The sequence below is a fragment of the Pan troglodytes genome, chromosome 6 (assembly GCF_028858775.2).
Source record: "Pan troglodytes isolate AG18354 chromosome 6, NHGRI_mPanTro3-v2.0_pri, whole genome shotgun sequence".
NCBI lineage: Eukaryota > Metazoa > Chordata > Mammalia > Primates > Hominidae > Pan > Pan troglodytes.
In genome coordinates, this window is record NC_072404.2 from 46176472 (window position 1) to 46201191 (window position 24720).

At 42.3% G+C, this 24720-nt stretch overlaps 1 protein-coding gene and 2 non-coding genes across 9 annotated transcripts in view; 1 reads left to right on the forward strand and 2 right to left on the reverse strand.

Moving 5' to 3' along the window:
* HECW1 (HECT, C2 and WW domain containing E3 ubiquitin protein ligase 1) overlaps positions 1-24720 on the reverse strand; it is a 449514-nt gene that overhangs the window by 347258 nt on the left and 77536 nt on the right. The window lies entirely within an intron of this gene.
* LOC112209858 (U6 spliceosomal RNA) lies at positions 7722-7826 on the forward strand. The gene has a single exon (XR_002944858.2). It is a non-coding gene; the product is annotated as a U6 spliceosomal RNA (small nuclear RNA).
* Positions 21101-21162, reverse strand: LOC112209880 (U7 small nuclear RNA). Its single transcript, XR_002944872.1, has one exon. It is a non-coding gene; the product is annotated as a U7 small nuclear RNA (small nuclear RNA).

Below are 24720 nucleotides of genomic sequence, written 5' to 3' on the forward strand. Positions count from 1 at the left end.
GATATTGTATTAATAATACAACTTTGAAGTTTAAAAATACCTTAACCATTTGTTAACGATTTAACCTTTGGTTAAAAAGGAATTTTAAATTGCAATTACATACTGCTCAGAAATGAAAGACAATGAGAATGCCACAAAAGGAATACAAATAAAATTATGTGCAACAGTGGAATCCATAGCATTACGTAGGATTGCCATCTAGCCAGCACTGGCTGGGTCAGCCATGCTGAACCATGTTAGGACAGGGCAACGCTTCTGTGAGGATTGGAAAACAGCACTGCTTTCAGCCTCTCTGGGGACAACCGACCCTTGCAAGGTGCAGCAGCTAAAGGGTTAATGCGGGCACAGCAAGGGCTCTCCAGGAGTCCCAAGGGCAGTGTGCATTCTGATTAGGCGGTGCCTATACAGTCACTGGTAATTAAATATTGTATAGTTTAGCTGCTATTGTTAGTAAACAAGAAGAATGTAAATCAAGAACCTGAAAATTCAATCCTTACATTTTTTAAAATCAGGATAAAAAGAACAAAGCAAACCCAAGGAGAGCAGGAAGAGTAAGTGAATAAATACCCAAAAGGTGTAGGCTACCTTGCACCTGCCTCTTCTGTCCCACTTTGCTCTTCCTGCCCTGGGTCCTGGGACGCTGACTGGGAGGAGGCATTCATGGGCCCCCTCACCCGCTGCCTCCCAGCTGGGTTCAGCCAATGTGGAACACACAGAAGACTGGAGGGAGGGAGAAGTGCAAGGTCAGAACATGCCCCCACATGGTTCCCTCACTGTGGGCTGTGAGCTGGCCCCTCTCTGGGGGTTCCTCCTTCTTCTGGGCTAGTGCCCGTGCCCACCTGCATCTGCTCATGCCTGCCCAGCCACCCTGCCGTCTCCTGTGCTCTGCCCATGCCTTGGTCAACAGTCCTTTTATGAAATGCTCCTTAAATTAGGCACCTTGAGTTTGCCATAATTTCCTGATTGGATCCTGACTGACATAGTAACGATCACCACCACCACCACCACAGAACAATAAAAACCAAACAAAACAGGGGCAGGGGAAAGTAGCGTTGCCATCTAAATTAAACAGCTATTTTTTTGACAAGGATATATAGATGCATATACACAGACACACACATGAAACTCTAGTTTGTCTAGTTTTTTGTACCTATTACTCAGAAAAGTTATTTGAATATATATTTGAATGTATTATTTCCTAAGTTATTTATTATGATATTTATATTACTCTAGTTCTTTAGATGGCATTCTTTTATTCTTTAAAAGCTGTTTTCCCTATCAAGGACAGTTATAATCTCCTTTCACATTTCTAATATTGTTTATTTGCTTTATTTTCTCTAATTTTACATGTATGTACATCCATGTATAAAAACAAAAAAAGTATTTGAAAAAATGAAAAATAACTATAAAAATTAGAGAGAAATATATATGAAAAACTAGAAAAACTATAGAAATACATATGTGTATTTCAATTAGAAAAGAAAAACTAGAGGGAAAAAGCAAGTAAACAATACCAGTAATATAGAAGATTACAATCACCACCAGTAGGGAAAACAGCTTTTAAAGAATTAAAATAAAGGTCTCTAAAGGTCTAATATAATAAATTCCAAAATCCTGATGAAATGCTTAATTTCCTGAAAAAATACATACTGATTTGATCACATAGAAACTTTATACCTTTTGTTTTTCTCATTGCAATCATATTCCCATTCTAAGTCCCCAACAAAATTTCTTCCTAATGCTATAGCTATTTATGATGTAAAGTCTTTTATTAATTATATCATTCTTTTCTGTGATAAAAATATGTATAAAGATTTAAATTTAATTTTTAAAAAAATTATTGGCCGGGCGCAGTGGCTCACGCCTGTAATCCCAGCACTTTTGGAGGCTGAGGCGGGTGGATCACGAGGTCAGGAGATCGAGACCATCCTAGCTAACACGGTGAAACCCCATCTCTACTAAAAATACAAAAAATTAGCTGGGCATGGTGGCGGGCGCCTGTAGTCCCAGCTACTCAGGAGGCTGAGGCAGGAGAATGGTGTGAACCCGGAAGGTGGAGCTTGCAGTGAGCCGAGATCACGCCACTACACTCCAGCCTGGGCGACAGAGCGAGACTCCGTCTCAAAAAAAAAAAAAAAAAATTCTTATGATCACCAGCTCTAAGTGTTAAACCATTTCTTCCAGGTTGAGTAATCAATTAGTATTGTTAGAGTTATCATCAGTAGTATACAGATGATCCAAACAAAATAAGCACATGTCATTTATGATAAAGTCTCTTATCATGAAATCATCTTTAATGATTTACAAGTCAATAACTCAATCAAGTCAGTCCTGCTTCAGTTTGATGAACGTAAAAAATTTGAAAACACCTCACTTGGGGCAAGATTTGTTACCCAGTCCCAGAGTCATGCACTTTCTGGGAAGTATATAAAAAAGACTTATCACGCCTTATCAGGTGATGGAGAATTACACCTGCTATTCTTTCACCGAGAAATACATAGATTAACTCATGAAAAGGCAAGAAAATTGACATATTACTAATTTCATTACTCTTTTACTGATATAATATTGTAATAATATGATTTAATCTTAGCTCATGCTTTAAATATACTTTTGTCATAATCTTAGAGCTACAGATTTAGTCGTTCTATTTGTGGAAAATATCTACCATATAATATAAATGGCAAAGCCAGTCCTCTTTGTCAAACCAACTAGCCAAATAAGATCTTTTTCAGAAAAATGTCTGACTTCATTTTAAAATCCAGATAAATGTGTTAATGTACATTTTAAAGAATATTAGAAATATGACTGGAAATAAAGTAAAAGATGCAATTTGTAAGTTAGAGTACTTAGACATTCCAGTAAGATTAAAATAATGAAGATCTAATATATTTATCCATTTTAAAGTAAGTTCTATAAACAAGATAATAAATCATTCTCATTACTTAATTTGCTATAGTGCAATGTAATTTGCAGCTAAAATTACCAGTTACTTAAGAAGAGTGCAGCATAATAGCCTTGGCCTCCCTTCTGTAATTGTGTGCATATGATTTGGTTTTGAGGAACAGTTAAATGAGTCTCATGTATAAATACCAGAAATAACTCCAATAGTCTTATTAAACATAATTATAACATAATTTATATATTTTAAAAAGTGAAAAGAATATTTTGCTAAAAATTATCAGTCTACCAGCTAGTATATAATTTTGTTTAGTATTAATAGCAGGAAAAAATTATTGAATGTTTTATAAGATGGCAAATGACTGTAAATAAAGAGTGTATGATCTGATTTGATAAACCAGATTTTGACTACCTTAATTAATAACACAACCCTAATCTGAGAGAGATTGGGTAAAAGTTTTATTCATGCATTTCATTTAATAGCCTTGAAAATGTTGATAGTTCAGGAAACATCACAACTGTGTTTACAAGAATCAATAGCAAAAATCTCTTTGAAGAGACTGTTCTCTTAGCTGAGGGATGAGTGCTGAGGACAGGTGTAAAGAAATGCTTACATTGAAATATGGGTAGGGGTTGTTTCCAATATTCAGTCTTTCTTACAGTGCTCTCTTTGCCTTGTTCTCCTGTAAGTCTCCCTTAAGAACTCCTTGCATAGTAGACAGGCAGAGGTAAAGTCATTAAAATGAAACTTGTCATTACTCCACATACCATACATCTGAAGAATTCCAAACATCACAAACATGCAGGACAAAGCATCCCCTTCTAAGACCACCCTTTATTCTTAACTGAGGTGTATAAGGCAGAAACAGAAGGGAAGCTCAAAGGGTTTATGATGTCTTGATTTATTATTTTGAGAAAGGTTTTGCCTTTGTTCAATATCCTCAAAGTTTTATGCTATGTGGGTAATGCACAGGTAAAATTTGAGGGAGGCAAGGGGGAACGCCCCCCTTTTGTGAAGGGTTATTATGAACACAGGTTTATTCTAGCAGGTCAATTTTAGAAAAGAATAGATAGAAATTGAGGTTTTGAGGACAGGATTCCATAGAATCTCCATGCTTGAGTCCCCCTTGGAAAGTCTTTCACCCCTGGGAATCATGCCCTCTGGTGGGTGGGAGGACACTGTCCCATGAGACTGTGAGTTCCCTGAGGACAGAGATGATCAGTCCTAACTCTCCCTGCATCCCTAGCATCCACAGGGTGCCCGCACGGAGCATTCACACTTGGATACTTACAGAACCGTTTCATTCATTCACGGAGGAGAAAGGTGATGTGTCAGATGGAACTTAAACAATGGGAACTGCCTGAATAAGCCAAAAGCAGTTTTATTTACATAAAATGGTAAAGGTTGGATTTTTCATCCCGATATTTAGCCTACCTGCCTCCATACTGAGAGACAGGACTAGCTGGATTTCCTAGACTGACTAAGAATCCCTAAACCTAGCTGGGAAGGTGACCACATCCACCTCTAAACACAGGGCTTGCAACTTAGCTCACACCCGACTAATGAGAGAGCTCACTAAAATGCTAATTAGGCAAAAATAGGAGGTAAAGAAATAGCCAATCATCTATCGCCTGAGAGCACAGCAGGAGGGACAATACAATGACCGGGATATAAACCCAGGCATTCCAGCCGGCATCGGCTACCCTCTTTGGGTCCCCTCCTTTTGTATGGGAGCTCTGTTTTCACTCTATTAAATCTTGCAAGTGCACACTCTTCTGGTCCGTGTTTGTCACGGCTGGACCTGAGCTTTCACTCGCCGTCAACCATTGATATTTACCGCCATTGCAGACCCACTACTGACTTCCACCCCTCTGGATCTGGCAGGGTGTCTGCTGTGCTCCTGATCCAGTGAGGTGCCCATTGCTGCTCTGGATTGGGCTAAAGGCTTGCCATTGTTCCTGCTTGGCTAAGTGCCCGGGTTTGTCCTAATTGAGCTGAACACTAGTCACTGGGTTCCATGGTTCTCTTCCGTGACCCAAGGCTTCTAATAGAGCTATAACACTCACTGCATGGCTCCAGATTCCATTCCTTGGAATCCATGAGGCCAAGAACCCCAGGTTAGAGAACACGAGGCTTGCAGCCATCTTGGAAGCGGCCCAACACCATCTTGGGAGCTCTGGGAGCAAGGACGCCCTGTAACAATACCACACACACACACACACACACACTCACTTCTACTTGATCCTTCTTGAGTCTTCTATCAGTGGCCCAGGCATGCAAAAATCCTGTCTCAGGATGACCTGAGCCCCTCTTAATGATGTTCTACCAGAGCCACCCAGGGCCTCATACTCTGCAAGTTTTCCTATTCTCACCTCATCACAATGCACCTTTTCAATGACCTATCTCCACAATAAGTTCTTTTTGGGCAGTGACAATAGATACATCAACTTCTATGAAACCCCTCCAGTTAAGAGAGTCCTTGGTCAGCAAGGTCTCCCCATCCAGGCAGTGGGACAAGCTGCAGGGATCCTTCTGTGGGAAGGAAGGCCCTGCACTCAGACCCCACATACAGCTGGGTCCGCTCAGGCCAGGAAACTGCCAGTCCCCGGCTGTTGACTTAAAACCATCAAGAGCAGTAGATTTTAAGTTTCTCTCAACTCTGTCCCACCTTCGCTTTGGAGAAGAGCCCAAAGTTCAGAGTGGTGGCTGTGTTCCTTTGGTTAAAGTTCCACTCTGACATATTGAGTACCTCACCTTAAGTAGAGGTGCTGTGGGACTGGGCATGGCAGATGACCTCGGGGTGAACGCCAATGCCCGGCCTGTCTTGTGATTTGCTCTATTAATGCTCCCTTCACTCTTCTGGAATGCCCGCCTCTCATTTTGCTTCAGGTCCTTCCTGCCAGCATTCAGATATGTCCACTCTTCTCCACATTCTTCTCACTCAAATAACCAATTTTCTTTTCTCCTTCCCAGCACTTGTGGAAAGACATTGATACTCCAGGCTTCGCATCTGTACGTCTCCATCAAATCTTACCCAGTTGTAGCCTGGCTGCAAAATCACTCTCCAACTGAAACTTTTTCACAGTGAAAAAAAATGGGCAAGGAGGCTCTTTCTTGCAAATTCTAATCTCTTTGAGACAGGAGAGCGAGAGAAGCTCCCTTGTAAATTTGACAGTGCTTTACAGAGGAGACAGGAGCTGCGAGATACCCCTGAGAAATAAAATAATAGTCATTGGCCTGAAAAAGGCAGAGAACCGGATCCAGAGTGAGAGGCTCAGGAAGCAGAGTGATGCCTGGTGCCTGCAGAGTGTCACACACCCGCAGGCCCTGGCTGAGGACACTTGCCTGCGAGGCATCATCAGCTCTGGCTCTGATCAGCAGGAGCAACAGGGGACAGGGGAGCATGGGTCTTCAGGGGGCCAGCGTGCCGTATGTGGTCTTGCCTGGAAACCATTTACCACGATGGCGATCATGGGCAAGATTGTGAGGGGCTCAGTGGGTCTGATGCCACTGTTAACGCTGGCTTCATAAAACAATTTGGGGCCTCACACCACAGGGCAAGCTGAGCTGGCATGAAAGGCTGCCCGCCTCCCACTCCTAACCCTGCCCTACCTGCCTCAAATACATAAAAATGCTAAATAAGAGGTAATGCTTTGTGCATATAGCCAAGTTCAATATCAAAAGAGGTGCCAGGAATGAAGCAAAATCTTCTAAAAGCCAGGGTGACTTGGCTAAAATGGAAGCCAGAGGCAGGTACAGGTATTTCAGAGCCAGATCCGGGCCTCAGCCTCCAAGAGTGTGTGGCTCTTGCAGGGAGATGCTCTTGCAGGGAGATGAATCCAGACCTCCGGTTCCATGCTGGAAGCCAGACACCTTGGAGGGCTGGCTTGTTGCTTCGGTGGAAAGAAACAGCACTGACCACCAGCCCTGGGAAACGGTGGCTCCAAAGAGGTTAAGAGGGATCAGAATTGCCTAAGAGGAGCATGTCCTAGACCTAAACCACCAATGAGAATGAAGCCAGAACTCACACTGTGTGGGTAGTAAAGAGACACACATTTGCTTCCCCAGCTGAAAACTGACACAAAAAATTACCCTAAACTGCTGAATCCTACAAGGCCCAGAAGAGATGAATGTGAGCTCTCCCCTGGAGATACTGCCAGGCCCAGACCCTGGGGACTCTCAGTGATAGAAAACTACCAGGAGAGGCAGCAGGTGAAAGACCGGGAGACTTTAACCCCAATAACTCAGGATAATAAAACAGCTGAAGAGAACACTTAAAATAAGAATGTCACCTTTCATTGTTTCGAGGTAAAGGAAGATGTGGGAGTCATAAGACAGTAACAGGACCCTGTGGGAAAAGACCAAGTTGATTTGCAAAAGAAGCAAAGGAATTCTACAATGAAACGTCTAGCCATTGAAATAGAGAAATCAATAGAAGGTTGAAAGAGCAGACTTCAGAGAATTAGTCTATTGGAAAAAAGATTTGAGAAAATCACTCAGATGTCACATGAAGAGGTAAAGATCTGGAAAATATGAGGGTTTCAATAATAGGGAAGAGAAATGAAAATGTCCATTATCTGTTAACAGGAGCTCCAGAAACAGAAAAAGAAAATGGGAGAGGAGCGATGTTTGAAGGGATGATGGTGAAGTTTCCAGATATAAAGAAAAATGGAATTTCTAATTGAGGCAACATCACAACTCCTACTCAGAATGAATTAAATAAATCTACACAAAGGTACAGCTTAGTAAATCTGCAGACCATAAAAAGACAACTACTTTAATTACCAAGAGAAGAAAGATTATCTCAAAAGTAATGGCAGTGTTCATTTCTGCAACACACCTGCCAGAATTGGAACAGTAAGAGAAGATAAGCATGGCTCCTGCAGGAGATGACAAGCCAAACTGTGAAGCATTCCATGCTTTTTAAAGTACAATAAGCCAGGAATAGAAAGTTAGGCACCATATGTTCTCATTCATACCTGGAAACTAAAAATGTTGATCTCATAGAGGTTAAAAGTAGAGCAGAGGATACTAGAAGCTGACAAGGGAAGGGGGAGGGAAGGATAGGGAGAGGTATGTTAAAAGACATAAAATTTCAGCTAGACAAGAGGGATCAGTTCTAGGTTCTATAGCATGGTAAGATGACTACAATTAACAGTAATATATTATATAGTTTCAAATAGCTATTAAATAGAAGGAGGGTATTGAATGTTTCCAAGACAAAGAAATGATGAATGTTTGAGATGGCAAATATGCTAATTACCTTGATTGCATCACTATCCATCACTTTGTACACCACGAATGTACAATATTATTTGTCAATTTAAAAATAGAATTTTAGGCGGCGTGCGGTGGCTCACATCTGTAATCCCAGCACTTTGGTGGCTGAGGTGGGCAGAGCACTTGAGGTCAAGAATTCGAGACCAGCCTGGCCAACATGGTGAAACCCCGTCTTTACTAAAAATACAAAAATTAGCCAGGCATGGTGGCACGCACCTGTAATCCCAGCTAGTCTGTAGGCTGAGGCAGGATAATTGCTTGAACCCAGGAGACGGAGGTTGCAGTGAGCTGAGATCGCACCACTGGACTCCAGCCTGGGCGACAGAGCAAGACTCTGCCTCAAAAATAAAAAAATAAAAATTTAAAAGGTAATGGCAATTAGGCAAAAGCACCTTCTTACAAAGCAGCAAAGGACTTCGGAAGATAATGCAATAATATATTCAAAATGCCAAGTGAAAATACAACAGCTATCCTAGAATTATATATTTAGCAAGTCTGTCATTCAACAATAAAGGTTAACTCAGCTATAACAAAGACCGAGAGAGTTTTTCATTCTAAATAGCTTAAAGATTATTTCAGCACAAAGAATACTGAATCTAGAAGTGAACTGGATTTAAGAAACCATCTGAAGAGATGAAACTGGCAAACATTTTGATTCACTTAAATATGAACCGAGTGTAAAAATAATGATAAATGACCAGACTTGGAAGTTTACAAAAAGAAGGAAATGAAAGCAGCACCCAGCACCCAGTATGGGAGGTGGGGGAGGGAAGCTGGGCATTGTAAGGCTTTTGTGGTGTTAGAGTACAATACAGAGATTAATGAGCTTCAGTGTTCATAAAGTTAATTATGCCTCTTAAAAAATGAAAGTTAACCACTAAAGAATTGAAGTAGAACACATTACTTCCAAGCTAGTGGGGGACTGAGGGGAGGAAAGAAAGCTATAAAACAAAATATGTTTGATCCAATAGAGAGCAGAAGAGACAAAAAATAAAAGACCAGAAAAAAGCATGGTAGACCTTTTTGGCCAACCCTTACCTTCGCATTCCATTTCCCTCTCCTCTCCCCTGTCTTCCTAACCCCTTGATTTACAGAAATGACAGAGCCTCCCGGAAGATCCTCTTGACTCCATGGCAGATCAGCTGCCGCGTTCCTGGTGTCTGTTCCCAGGGCTCCCAGAACTCCACCATCAGAACCCTTAAAATGCTCCCTTGTGAGTGCACATGGTAGGAGCTCATCTGAAAGTATTAGTTCATGTGTTTCCTCTGTACATTAATTTGCTCTCCGGTTCCAAAAGATGGGTTTTCTCCCCTAGTCCAATGTAAAGAGGAGAAAGAAAGAGCCACAGCCTATAGCGCCAGACAGTGTATGCTTATGGAGAATTTCAGTGTCCAGGGGAGGAAGTGGCAGGGGAGAGGGGGTGTCCTGGATGGGGAGGGGTAACAAAGACCTTCTCCTTGGAGGGCTAAAGGACAGGCTGGAAGGAAGATGGGGCCCAGCTGTGCTCAGTGTAGGGGGCCCCCAGCCCCCTGCACTGTGGACCACAAATCATCCAACAGCCCTGGGCACTTATAACTCTCCCATCATCTTGCCCTGAAATGAGAGTAAGGGACCTGAAGATCTTGGGTAGGGGTAGGACAGAAGGGACCTTGTCCACTAACCATGATGAAACTGAGGAGAACCTATTAGAAATTTTTTGAACAGCTGAAGCAGCTGTGGTCACGAGACCACTGCACATGGCCAGGCATGCTGTGGAGTGTACAACCTGCACGACATTCTTACTGCAGACACAATGAGCCTTGTTTTAACTGCCAATGTTGGGACAAAGACTCTCCTTGACCAGACTCTATTCAGAGTTCTCAAGCAGGCCTTGACCTTGGCCTAGAAGAACTACGACTTGCAGCACAAGTGATTTCATCCACCCCACTACAGGAAAAGTCTTGAATAAACACTAGCATAGTTCCCATCAGTTCCAGGCTGTGTTCCTAGGATGACAATTCCAGCCCCCTTAAAATGCCTGCCTGAGAAAACTCAATGCTGCCGAAAGAATTTATTGTTTGTTTGGGAGGCCAAGGCGGGCCGATCATGACGTCAGGAGTTTGAGACCAGCCTGGCCAACATAGTGAAACACCATCTCTACTAAAAATACAAACAGTTAGCTGGGCATGGTTGTAGGTGCCTGTAATTCCAGCTACTTGGGAGGCTGAGGCAAGAGAATCTCTTGAACCCAAGAGGTGAAGGTTGCAGTGAGCCAAGATCGCACCACTGCACTCCAGCCCGGGAAACAGTGCGAGACTCCATTTCCAAAAAAAAAAAAATTACTGTTTGTTTCAGACAACATCTGATGATAGGCCTCTGAGCTCACTTTCTTAGGGCATTTACTTTAGAAAGCTTGCAATTATATATTCTTTCTGTGCCCGTTTGAGATAGAAACCTTCTACCACCCAGAAATGTCCCATCAAGTATGTGGGAGCCATCTCTTTGAAATGCAAACATTCAGTGAGATAGCTCTCTTGTCTCCCAGTTCCTGTGGGATGGTAAGATCCGAACTTTGCGGGGCCTTAATCCAGTTGGCAAAACTATGTCCTGTCCTAAAGATAGGAGACTTTTGTTTCTCCTCCAGGTAAGCGTCAATTAACAAACTCAGATGGCCTAAACCCAGAGACCACCCCCTTACCTTCCTTTAGTCCCTTTCCTTTAGCACATACCACCTTTGTCTCAGGGGAGCTGAGCTGAGGTTTCACTGAGGTCTCTTCCTTACTGCAGTAGTACTGACTAGAATCCGTCTTGTCTCCTTAACTAGTGTTCAGCTTTGGGTTTCTTTGACAATTCCAAGCTGGGCCAAAAGTTCCATGAGGGCATGGCCATGCCTGTCTTGTATAATTGGCCACCACCAGAGTCAAGGTGTTCAGTAGATATTTACATAATGAATAAATGAACATAAGATTTTTTTTCACTTGATTTGCACTCTGATAGTGAGTTGCATCCTTTAACTGCCATCTTGCAAAAAATACAGTGCTGGACAAATGAATGCACCAAGAAAATGACTTAGGGTTTCTAGAACAAAATCTACTGCCAACTAATCATGGAGTGATTTCACTGCCATGGGTTTATTTTGTTTATTCAACAAACTTTACATGAGTCATGCAAAATGGTCTTCAGTTTCAAGCTTTCTTTTGAAATTTCCTCAGGATAAGAATGAACTAACACAATGATGGAGCAACAAAATTAGCTGCTTTGACATCTACTGTTGAAGAAGGCAAAAATATTTATTTATTATGGTGCCGAGGTATAAGAGCTCTAACCATAATCTGCCAAGAACCTCAAGAATTATTGATGTCTTGAACTAGTCACAATCAGCATTCTTGCTAAGCAACAATTCATTTGTTATTACAAGTTCAAAATAAATTCTTTAGGTAAGACAAAGAGAGTCCATTTATAATTCAATTTGTGCTTTTTTCAGCAATATACATCTAAACATAGTGAATACAAGATATTACATAATAGCAAGAATTGTCAGCTATTAAATACATACAATTTAAGAAAGTGGGGTATACAACTGCAAAAGGATTGTAACATTAAAATACAATAATCCTTTTGATATGTTACTGATGACAATACACAATTACCCATTAAAAAGTGATGTGGCTTGGCTGGGAGCGGTGGCTACCACCAGTGACCAGCATTTTGGGAGGCTGAGGTGGGTGGATCATTTGAGGTCAGAGTTCAAGACCACCCTGGCCAATATGGCGAAACCCTGTCTCTACTAAAAATACAAAAATTAGCCGGGTATGGTGGCAGGTGCCTATAATCTGTAATCCCAGCTATTCAGGAGGCTGAGGCAGGAGAATCACTTGAACTGGGGAGGCAGAAGATGCAATAAGCAAGATTGTGCCACTGCCCTCCAGCCTGGGCGACAAGCAAGAAAAAAACAAAAATAATGTGGCTTTATTCTTACAAGAAACAAAAAATATCCTTATCCTTTGTTCAGCAATCTCACTCCAGGAATTATCTTTAAAAAATAATCGAAGAAGGAAAAGAAATAATATATGGGATGTTCGCTGCCATATTATTTGCAGCGAATATTACACAAAAAAGGAAACTAAGAGAGGACTATCTCAATAAGTTAGGGAACATCAACTTCCTGTAGCATGTTGCAGCTATCACAACTGATGATGATAAAGATAATATAGCAAAATAAAACTATTTGAAATATAATAAGTATAAAAGGCAAGGAGAGGGCTGGGCATGGTGGCTCACCCTTGTAATCCCGGCACTTTGGGAAGTCGAGGCAGGCAGATCGCCTGAGTGTCACGCGCGTCCGTGTGAAGAGACCACCAAACAGGCTTTGTGTGGGCAACAAAGCTGTTCATTTCACCTGGGGGCAGGCGGGCTGAGTCCAAAAAGAGAATCAGCGAAGGAAGATAGGGGTGGGGCTGTTTTACAGGACTTGGGTAGATAGTGGAAAATTACAGTCAAAGGGGGTTGTCCGCTGGCTAGCAGGGGTGGGGGTCACAAGGTGCTCCGTTGGGGAGCTTCTGAGCCAGGAGAAGGAATTTCACAAGGTAATGTCATCAGTCAAGGCAGGAATCAGCCATTTTCACTTCTTTCGTGATTCTTCACTTGCTTCAGGCCATCTGGATGTATACATGCAGGTCACAGGGGATATGATGGCTTAGCTTGGGCTCAGAGGCCTGACACTGAAGTCAGGAGTTCAGACCAGCCTGGCCAACATGATGAAACCCCATGTCTACTAAAAACACAAAAATTAGCTGGGCGTGGTGGCGGGTGCCTGTAATCCCAGCTCCTCAGGAGGCTGAGGCACGATAATCGCTTGAACCCGGGAGGCAGTGGTTTCAGTGAGCCGAGATTGCGCCACTGCACTCCAGCCTGGGGGATAGAGTGAGACTCTGTTTCAAAAAAAAAAAAGGCAAGGAGAAAAATTTTATGATTATAATCTTATAATAATTATGTATGCATATGAATGTAAAAAAGAATACGGAAAAGGAAAGATACTTTTCTTTTTGGTTCTGCAACTACTGTCATTATTGATGTCATGTTTTTAGTGCCCCAAAATATGCACACACAATTTTTTGATGAGAGAGAGATCCTACGGAGTACAGATCTTGACCAAAACAAATGAGAAAACTGTTGGGAGAGGACAGTGTGCATTGTGCAGACTCTAGTACAAGACTCTGTGTTCAAATTCTGGCTCTGCCACTGACTAGCTACGTATCCTTCAGCAAGTTACTCAACCTCTGTAGCCCTTAGCTTTCACATCTACTTGTATTTCATAGGGTTACTCTGAGGGTTAAATGAGTAAGTGGAGCATCATAAGTATCTGGAGCATCATGAGTAGTTCAGTGTTGGCTAAGTATTATTTTTATTATCATCAAGGAACCTCTTTACACAGAAGTCTCCTTATTATGAATTTCTCTGAAGCTCTCACAGATAAAATGGACTTTGATTCTACCCCAGAGTCGTAAGTCATACTTCTCTCACATGAACCATTATTTTAGTCAGTCCTTTATCTATACTTGGACATTTAGGCATTTTTCTTTTTGCTTTTATGTCCTAATGTTAATGAAATTTTCAAGCATATATTTTTTTCGTTTAGTTGTAAGAATTCAGCATAGGTATTTCTCTCCACACAAGACCATTCTCTGGACATAAGTCATTGCAGACAAATTCTCTGACCAAGATTCCCTAGTCTAGAGTCTAGGAGAATTGCTGATTTTCTTTGGTGACTTCATGCAGGAAAAAGACTTGGAAAGTGGAATTGTGAAGAAAATGTCAGCTTTACCACTTGCGTACCTTAAGTCACAAATCTACCACGGGGAATGTAAAGATGAATGAACACTGGCTGTTCTGTTGCTGTTTTTCTTATCATAATTACCCTAAAAATATTATAGGTTTACAGAAAAGCCCCCTAGCATCCCATTGAGCGTGGATTCTCAATTTGACTTCTGGGCATCCTTCCTCCTTTTGTGTTAACACAGCATGCTTCCCCACGAACATGCAAAGAGGTAATTCTCTGTACATCCTGCCTCTACAGGCTCATGGGCTTCCGCAGCCTCAGCTCTAGAAGAAAGACTCAGAAATCTGCATTTCCAGCTTCCAAACCCCCTTCTCTGGAGCTCTGTGATTGGGACTGCCTCTTCCATTGGAGTGTCCTCTAATTCACCACGCCCAGAGAGCAGGAGGGACTTGGGCAGGCCAGTCAAGGGACATTTTGATGAAAAGGAACACCAAGGGCCAGTGTGTGATGGATTTGAGTCCAGCCTAGAGCAAGTCTGTTACTTTTTGTCCACGGTCTTCAAGCTGAATAACACACACACACCTCCCCTATCACAAATGTCCTTCTCCCACGTTTCAAAATAACAGAGGTGTATTTCTTCCCCACTGTGAATCTTACATCGACTCTGGAAATAAAAACCTTCTGGAAAACGAAGAAAGGGTTAATGAGATCATGTCCTTGTGAAGCTTCCTTCCATCGAGCCGCTTTGGTAAGGTTTCCCATCTTGCTGGCTTTGTAGCTATTTTTGTTTAGGGTAAAGCACGGAAACAGAGTCAGAGGTGAGCATGTTGGGCCACATTGCTATGTTTGATAATAAGACTTACTATCCAACAGGGAGGCAGAAGTGGTAATAAGTTTTGAAGACCCTGTTTCTTCTATTACCCAGCTGAAGCCAAATTGCTCCTGCAAGAGCTGGCCATAAGAGCAGAGCAATGAGCCCGGGACAAAACACTGGCAGCAGAAGAGCTTTATTTCATCAGACAAGAGAACATGGCAAAGCTCTGTGTCTCACCTGTGTATTTATCTTAGAAGGCAACCTCAGAAGTGGGATGGCTGTCTCAGCACACACATTAACACAAAGGGTTTGAATCTAAAAAATTGGAAGGTAGGATTACCCAACAGAGAAGAAATCTGACTTGGCTGCTGGGTTTGCTGAAGAGGACTGGCTTTGCAGATTTTGTTAAAAGGTGATCATTATACTAATTGAGTGACATGAATGAGCCAAAATTTTCCATTCTTAAGTTTTTGACGAAAGCATTTTAAAAGAAGATTTAAAAATACTGCATCATATTACAAAGGTGTACTAACGGACAATATTTCAATCTTACTTTTTCTAACAGTATTAATCAATTATAGAAGGTACCTCTAATAAAATAAGTATAATTAATGTCATTCAGGAAAGTCTTTTTTTGGTAGATGTTCCAGAAACTGAGACAATGACTCTAATTTGGGCCAATCAAATCCGTTTGAAAGTTAACTGGTTTCTAGTACTTTTAAAAAATAGAGGAGAACCTAATCAAATTGTCAGATAATAGGACCTTAAAAGTAATTTTCTGTGATTTTTGGCATGAGCCCTAGAAGGAGTTATAAAAATTGAGCGACGCTTAGTGACTTCTTCCATTCCTATGTACTTATTCACAGATTATTACTATAACCATGCCCCTAAATACAAACAGAATTAAATCTTAAAATTGCCCTCACTACTTACAACAGTGAAATTAAAAAACAACCACAACAACAAACCAAACGTGTATATATAGAATTTATGCCAAAACTGTCTCATTTTAACAGGAAATAGCACTCATTCGTGGGTACTGGAATGCGAGAGAAATAAAAGCCCCTTCCTACTCAGTAAGAGATACATTTTGGATAAAATTCTATATTTTTTCTACTAAAAATATATAACATGTGTAATCAATTGTGTATGAATCACAACTGTAAAATATATTAATCTAGATATTTCTCATATATAAAAACTCGATGCTTACAAAGAATTAAAAAAATCTAATTCCCACTATGTACTTATTTTTGTTGACAGGACATATGACATAGTGATGAGTAAGACTTCCTGCCAGAGGGTTATACTATATTAGGATAAAAGGCAGCGGGGTTGGTGAAATAGAAATGTAAGTTCCAGGGGGAAAAGAATAATATAAATATTCAACTGTTAATGAAAAGCTTTACATGTATTTTATAAATTGATCATGGAAACTCTCAAAGTCTATAATATTCAGATTCCATAGGATATATATTCTTGAACAGATAACTTTATTGTAAAATGTCAATACTGAAGTAAATACAGATAATATACTTTGCTACTGATTAGACTTATAAAACACATTTTTAAAATGTCAACATTAAAAGTGCAAAACTCGTGAGTTGAACGGAGAGCTAAAGACAGGCAGGCAAACTGTAATCATAAGAGACCAGGCGTGCAGAAGGGAAGCACAGAGGCTATTCCCTGAGCGGGAGCTCTCAGCTTGCCTGGAGAAAACCGTGGAGAGAGAGAGTGTGCAATGAGGGTCTGGAGGGTTCTCCGTGTGGAGGCAGGATATTTGGACTCTCTTATATCGGATTTGTGGTCATACCAGGCTTTGGAACTGGGAAGGGAAATGGTTTAGCTTAGCATTATTGAACAAATACAAGGTAGGAAGCACGCTGTGAGAGCCTTCAGAGGAACAATAGCCAGCTAGCTCTTGATGATGAGAATGCTGGAGAGGGTGCTTCCTACTTCACCAGTTATCCTGGGAGAAGAACATGGCCAGCCCAAAGGGATCTCAGGAGGACTGCGGGTGTGCGAGGATGTGTGTGTGCACGTGAGTGTGGAGTGTGTGTGAGTGTGCAAATCTATAGTGTGTGTGAGAGTGTGGGGTGTGAGAGTGTGCAAATCTGTATTGTGGGGGGTGTGGTGTGTGTGTGAGTGTGGGGGTGTGTGTGAGATACTGTGGGGTGTGTGACTATGGTGTGTGAATGAGTGTGTATGACTGTGGGGTGTGTATGGTGTGTGTGCTATGTGAATGTGTGTAAGTGAAGGGTGTGTGTGAGAGAGTGTGGAGTGTGAGTGTGGTGTCTGTGGTGTGTGACTATGGTGTGTGAGTGTAGGAGAGAGTGTGGGGTGTGACTATGGTGGGTACGTGTTAGGGTGGGTGAGTGTGTGAATGTGAGTATGAGTAAGAGAGTATGGGTGTGTGACTGATGAGTGTGTGTAAGATGTGCGTGTGTGTGAGAGCGTGGGGTGTGTGACTATGAGTGTATGTAGGGTGTGTGTTTAAGTGAGAGTGTAGGGTGAGTGCGAATGTGTGTGGTGTGTGAGAGTGAGTGTGGGGTGTGTGTAAGTGAGTGTGTGAGTGGGTGTGTGAGAGACTGGGATGTGCGACTATGGTGGGTGTGTATAGGGTGAGCATGTGAATGTGTGTGCTGTGTGTGTGAATGTGGGGTGTGCGTGAGTGTGAGAGAGTGTGGGGTGTGTGACTATAGTGGGTATGTGTAGGGTGAGTGTGTGAATGTGAGTGTGTGGTGTGTAAGAGAGTGTGTGTGGGGGGGGGGTGTGTGACTATGGTGTGTGTATGTGTAGGTTGTTGGAGTGTGTGCGTTGAGGGTCGAGATGACCTAGGGGCAATGGCAGGAAAGATGTGGGTTGTCATTGCTCAGACTGAACGGGGCAGCCACAGCTGACAGGGAATCAGGGGCCCAGTGCCGGCTCCAGGGGCCTGTGAACCAACGCCTTCACTGGGAACCCTGTGCTGGGTTTAATGCTCTGCTGTCGCCATCTTGAAATCCTTAATAATTTTTGCACAAGCTGTCCCGCATTTTCCTTTGTCACTGGGGCCACGGTTATGTTGCCAGTCCTGGAAGCCGTCTCTGTTCGTCAGAGTCCCCCACCTGCCCAGCATACTGACATCCCCCTCACCTCACCGCTCCTCTCCCAGAGGGCAGAGTCCTGCTGATCCTTGTCTTACCATGAGCCACACCTGTTCTTCATGCAGCAGTGACTGATACAGACTTAGGGGCTCAGTTTGGAGAAATCGCTCAGGGCTGGAGGAGCTGTAGAAGGTTATTTAGCAGAGGCAGTGATCGCTCTGTGCCAAGAGGTGGGTCCCACCCTCTCCTTGGGCCACTGTGCACGCGCCTGGGCATCTGTCCACCCAGGACCCATCGCTTTGCAGGGGGCTAATCAATGCCTCTCCACAGGCAGCAGGAAGGTGGTCTAGGGCAGCGGAGCCTTTCTCTGATTTGCATAAAGTCATTATCTGGAAAAGCTGTTTCTCTGTGTGAGTGTGTGGGGGTGGGATGGGGTATTCCGCTCCCTCTTCCACTTAATGAGTGAGTTCCTACCATGGTAAGACTGTGACCCCCACCCATACCCCCAAAAGAAGATGTTTTCCTTTTTCTTTTTTTTCCCTCATCTTTCCTAATTTTCTTGAGTGTACACAGAACAAAAACTATTTTTTTCTATAAATTCTCCTTTGGATTACATCACCTTAGAGAAAGGTGCACTGGGACCAGGGATGGGGGCTTTTGTGTTCCAATTAATAGGTCTTTTTTCTTTTAAGAATTTAATTTATTGGATAATATGAATGCGTTTGAGAGATATGTGCCCGTCCTTTAGCTCACTGATCTCCTACAACAATCGGTGCTTTTATGAAATGAATATGATGCACACACTACCACGTATATACTTAAAAAAATGGCTCAAGGGCAGGGGGAAAATAAAACTCAATTTAAAACATAGTTTAATTTTTTCTCACTTTCTGATGCACATGAATGTAAAATATTACAAATTATTCTTCATATGAGTTTTAAAACCACCATAGATTTAAATTTAATAAATAAAGGTATGTAATGTAACTCCAGACTTACTTAAAAACTTGCTGAGCTGACTTTGTAGCTGGGCATATTGTGGGAAAAACTATCAAAACACACTCCTAGAGCCTCTCTCTGGAGCCCGGCCCATCTCCCGCTCAGGGCAGAAGTGTGCAGAGAGAGTGGCCCACTGCGCTCATCCTGAGGGCGTTAAATCAATGAGGCAAGAGATTCATGCATATGCAGTTACCCTCTGAGAGCCGGGACCTGTGGCAAACTACCCTGGACTCCAGCGCTGAATGAGATCATCACAGAGGTGCTGGCTGTTTGTCATCAAAGCATGGTTCACTTATGCAAAACGGAACAATTGAATGCAACAAACCCTAGACACTGATTGAAATAGTTGTCTTAGAAACAATAAGACCTATTTGGGTTCAGATAAAATCAAGTAAAGATAGAGGCAGTGCCTACCTTTTTATATATTAAAATAACTGCAAAATACTAAACTCTTTAGAATACCAAAATATCAAAATCGCATACTGTGTCAAAATTAAGAAACAAACACATATCTCCTAACAGTATTGGAGAGGAAGGAGAACAGTCAGTCATAGGAGGGATTTCACCCGCTATAGCACTGGAGGTAAGATAAGAATAATACAAAGTGGTTGCAGGAGATTGGAAAATTCCAGGCGGCAGTTTCACATGACTAGCAAAAAGACACCTGAAATAGCTGCAGAAGCTATGAGCTTATAAAATCCTGAAAAAACAGGGTGTGGACCAAGCTGGCTAAGACCGACTGGACCCAACCTGGTGCTGGATTTGGCCTGGGTTTCTCCTAGAACCTCATTATACGCTCATTAACATCCTCAATCACACACCCACCACCCCGTGACAGTTCTGGGAATACCTATATTTGGTGTAAAAATGGGTGGCACCACAGTTCCGAGAAATTTCTACCTTCTTCCAGGAATTTTCATGAATATTCCACCCCTTGGTTAAAGAAATCCATAAAGGTAGCAGCCCAAATCCACGGGGCAAACTCTCTCTTTAATATGCCTGCACTTCCTTTTCTTGAGTATGTAATTTTGTTTTGCAAATAGATCTCCCAACTTTCATGATTTTTGGATTCATCCTCAAGTTCCTTCTCACAATGGTGTCAAAAGTCTGGACATCGGCTTGAGTCCAGGTCCTACTGGTATTTGGGGACCGACCCCAGCCCACCAGTATCAATGGTGCCAGCCTAAGAGATGGAAGTGATGATGCCCATGGGCTCTGCTTTCTGGGGCAGTAACATAAGAGGCGTGGCTACCAAGCAGGGAGGGCTACTGGTCGTTCAAGTTACCAGGCAGATCTGCCGCCCTGTGGCTGTGTGGGCAACTTCCTGAGGCAGCCAGCTTTGCCCAGGGCCTGGCCCCCAGGAGATGCCTTTGTGTGTGGATGGGAGTTGAGAGCTCCTTTAGGAAGCCTGACAAGGTGGCACAGGGCCTCCCAGACTGTGCGACCTCACATACAGTGCAGTGCACAGCCTTGCAAAGTTTATATTCCCCTTTTAAGACTGAAGCCCCAGTAATGAACACCATACCATTAACACTTCTTTCTTTTTTCTTGGGAAATAAATAGAATTAGCAATATGTGACAGTTATCTATTGCTATTAAGTCATTCTTAGGATCTGGGAATTCTTCTATGTGGAAAGTAAATCATACTTGTGGCAGTAGGTAAGGGGAACACAATGATTGCCAAAGTCTTGGGAAAAAAATCTCCCTCATTAAAAAACAGTCCTTCAGAGAAACCTTCATCGGACCTGCCTCAGATGAGGTAGCGGGCGCTCATGCCTGTAATCCCAGCACTTTGGGAGGCCAAGAAGGGCGGATTACCTGAGGTCAGGAGTTCGAGACCAGACTGACCAACGTGGTGAAACCCTGTCTCTACTAAAAATACAAAAAGTAGCCAGGCGTGGTGGCAGGCGCCTGTAATCCCAGCTACTCGGGAGGCTGAGGCAGCAGAATTGCTTGAACCCAGGAGGCGGAGGGTGCAGTGAGCCGAGATCGTGCCATTGCACTGCAGCCTGGGCGACTGAGTGAGACTTCATCTCAAAAAAAAAAAAGGGTGGAGAGCATCTCCTTCCCCTTCTGTTGAAGATTTTCCTGGTTGAATCCACAGAGCTTGGCCATCTTAAAGGATTTCAGAGAAAGGACAGGGCAGGGACTAGCCAAGAAAAGAAGGTCCTTGTCTCTGATTTGAGCAAGGTTTTGCGGAAAAGAAGGGTCCAGGGAGCACACACACAGGCTTATGGTTTTTCTTTCTTTTTTGGGGTAAGGGTGGCTTTCTGGTAAAAACCGGAAAACCTGCTAGACAAATTCTAAAAGAGCTGTAACACTAGCTTTATTTTTTCATACACTGCATCTGAACTGATCAGAGAATGAACGAGCATCCCAGATTTTTAAGGAAGAGAAAATCTCACTTTAGTTCAGCATTTTAAAAAATGCCTACTAAGATTAAGTTTTAGTGATTAAATGCTGACTAAATACAGAAATTACCATGGTCTTATAAACCAAAAAAAATAGAATTCCAAGCCACTCAACTGACTGAACAGACCCTCCTCTTGGCCAAGAGGACCCAAAGAAACCTGAAAAACCAGTTCAGGCCATATGGGACACGCCTCATGATACCCTCCTCCCTTTGGAGTTCAGGCACAACTGACCAGCATTAACATTAAAAGAGATCCCAAGATTGACAGAACAGACTCTTTGCAACGATAAGATGCCAAATTCCAAACATGTTTGCATAGCATCACATAACACATAGCCAGTGCTGAAGCGAATCAAAGCATTTTACTCCAAAATATATTTTTTGACATATTTTGAAATGGCCCTGCAAAGCTGTCTCTTGTAGGGGGCATTCACAATCTGTAGAGAATCTCCTTCCCTTACTAGGTCTTTCTGTTAGAGTACATAGTTAGGCAGACACAAGCAGGGCAGGAGAGGCCACCCAGGAATGTCAACCTGTAGCCATCAGGCAAAGGTCAGGCAGTTGTTAACTGTCTCTCTAAAATAATAATTGGTCACAGCCAGTGCCAGGGAAAGGCAGTCTCCCACTAGATAGAAAACACATCAAGTGGCCGGGTGTGGTGGCTCATGCTTATAATCCCAGCAATTTGGGAGGCTGAGTCGGGTGGATCACTTGAGGTCAGGAGTTCAAGACCAGCCTGGCCAAGATGGTGAAACCCCGTCTCTACTAAAAATATAAAAATTTAGCTGGGCGTGGTGGTGGGCACCTTTAATCCCAGCTACTTAGGAGGCTGAGGCAGGAGAATTGTTTGAACCCCGGAGACAGAGGGTGCAGTGAGCCAAGATTGCACCATTGCACTCCAGCCTGGGCGACAGAGCAAGTTTCCATCTCAAAAAAAAAGAAAGCATGTGAAGTAAGATAGGAAGATATAATACATATAATATTTTGGAAAAAGGGCATGAGATAGGAGTTCGGCAGGACTGGTTTCTCAAGATACAGGTCACGAAGATCCTGCTGATGAAACAGGATGCAGTAAAGGAGCCGGCCAAAACCTGCCGAAACCAAGATGGCTACAAATGCAAATTCTAGTAGTCCTCACTGCTCATTATTCACTAATTATAATGCATTAGCATGCTAAAAGACACTCTTACCAGCATCATGACAGTTTACAAATGCCATAGCAATGTCCAGAAGTTACCTTATATGGTGTGAAAGGGGGAGGGACCATAGGTTCCAGGAATTCCCATCCCCTTTCCTGGAAAGGTCATGAATAATGCAACCATTATTTAGCATATAATCAAGAAATAGCCATAAAAACAGCCAGCCAGCAGCCCTTGGGGCTGCTCTGTCTATGGAGTAGCCACCCTTTTATGACTTTACTTTCTTAAAAAACTTGCTTTCACTTTACCCTGTGAGCCGGCTTTCCAGGCTGAATCCCAATTTTGGGGTTCGCCCTGTGACAGTAAGGATATAGAAATGTATGTACAACCTTAACAGATGGGGAAAGATATCTATTAAAATAAGATCTAAAAAATAAAGTATACCAAAATGTTGACATTGATTGTCACCAGCTGGTAGCATTAAGGACAATTTTTTTTTCATACTTTTCTATATTTTCCAATGTCTTAAAATAAGCACGTGTAAGTTATTAATATAATTAGGAGATTTAATTGAATTTATTTAAAAAGAATCTTCAATAGTGTACCACTTTTTTCTTTTTATGAAGTTTATCTTTACGTATTTAGTCATTTTTATTGATACATATTAGATATATGTATACTCAATGTACATGTCATATTAGGTTGGTGTGAAAGTAATAATAATTTGGCACATTCATATAATCAAATCAGGATAACTGGAATATCCATCAACTTAAATATTTATCTTTTCTTTATGCCAGGAACATTCAAGTTATTCTCTACTAGCTATTTTGAAATGTATAACCAATTAATGTTAATGAGTCACCCTACTGATCTATTAATACTAGGTCTTGCCAGGCATGGTGGCTCACGCCTGTAATCCCAGCAGTTTGGGAAGCCAAGGCGGGTGGATCACCTGAGGTCAGGAGTTTGAGACCAGCCTGGCCAATATGGTGAAACCCCATCTCTACAAAAATATAAAAATTAGCCGGGTGTGGTGGCAGATGCCTGTAATCCCAGCTACTCAGGAGGCTGAGGCAGGAGAATCGCTTGAACCCAGGAGGCGGAGGTTGCAGTGAGCCAAGATCATGCCATTGCACTCCAGTCTAGGCGACAAGAGTGAGACTCCATCTCAAAAAAAAAAAAAGAAAAAAACAACAACTAGGTCTTATTTCTTCTAAATGAGTAATGTGCCACTTTTTAAAGGAGCACCAATTATTGGCTAAGCCATCAAAAACGTATTTTGCACCTTGTGTTTTCCATCAGTCCTCCTATTCTACTGCATAATATGAGTTTGCTGTATTATTTGAGATTATTCAATTCTGCTGAAGAAGACAAGAAAAGCAAATTAAGTGGATGAAATACTTAAGCAATGTAAAAGCATACATAGTGAGTTAGCAAGTGGTTTGTATGCCACAGGAGAATCTTGTAGTCTGTGTTAAGTCCCGAGAATGAGTAAGCAAATGGCTTGCAAGACATGGGCAGAATTGATCATATATGCTAAATGCTGACAGTAAATTAGAAACCTGAAAGGCTAAAAATAGAAAATGGAATATATGATGGCAAAAATGTGTTACTTAGAGCTAGAAAAGGATGGATAGACCCAAGTTATAAGCACACACATGGGTGACAGCTGGGCCACGCCTGACATTGACTATCCACTGGTGACACCTCGCATGTCCCCATTCTGGCTCTGCATGTGTTTTGTCCAAGAAGTGTAATTAGAAAGCATGGCAGTTTAGCAGCTAACTGGCAAGCTACAGCTATAGGCTGGCTACATCGCTGTAATAGAGCTAGTGTATGTCAATGGCCTCAGGTATCTTCTAGTCTGGGGGTACTCTTGCTCAAACTCAACTCTGGCCTTTTAATGACACCATCACTGGAGAAGGCTCCTATGGCAGACAGACAGGACACATGAACTTGACTAGCCCAGGATTTAGGTAGTGTGTGCCTTCCTCTTGCATATATATATAACCCAAGAGTGTTAATCTACTCCGCAGTTTTCCACTGTTTGCATTTTATATTGATTTAGTAAACTGTGGGATTCAAGCATCTTAATTTGGTCTGTGAGCCTTTTTGTTTTGTGATTTCTGGGATAGCTTGCTTGGTGGGTACTTGCACCAAGGTCCTTCCCTACACAGCTTATGGAAGGGGGAAAATATTCTTGTCTTTCACAGAATGGTATTAATACTTGAGACAGACTCCAGTTTGGGATTTGATATGAAGTCATGCAGTGACCTATTAGCAGCCAGAAACAAGACTGGGTCTAAATCAGGGAGGAATAGTTTGC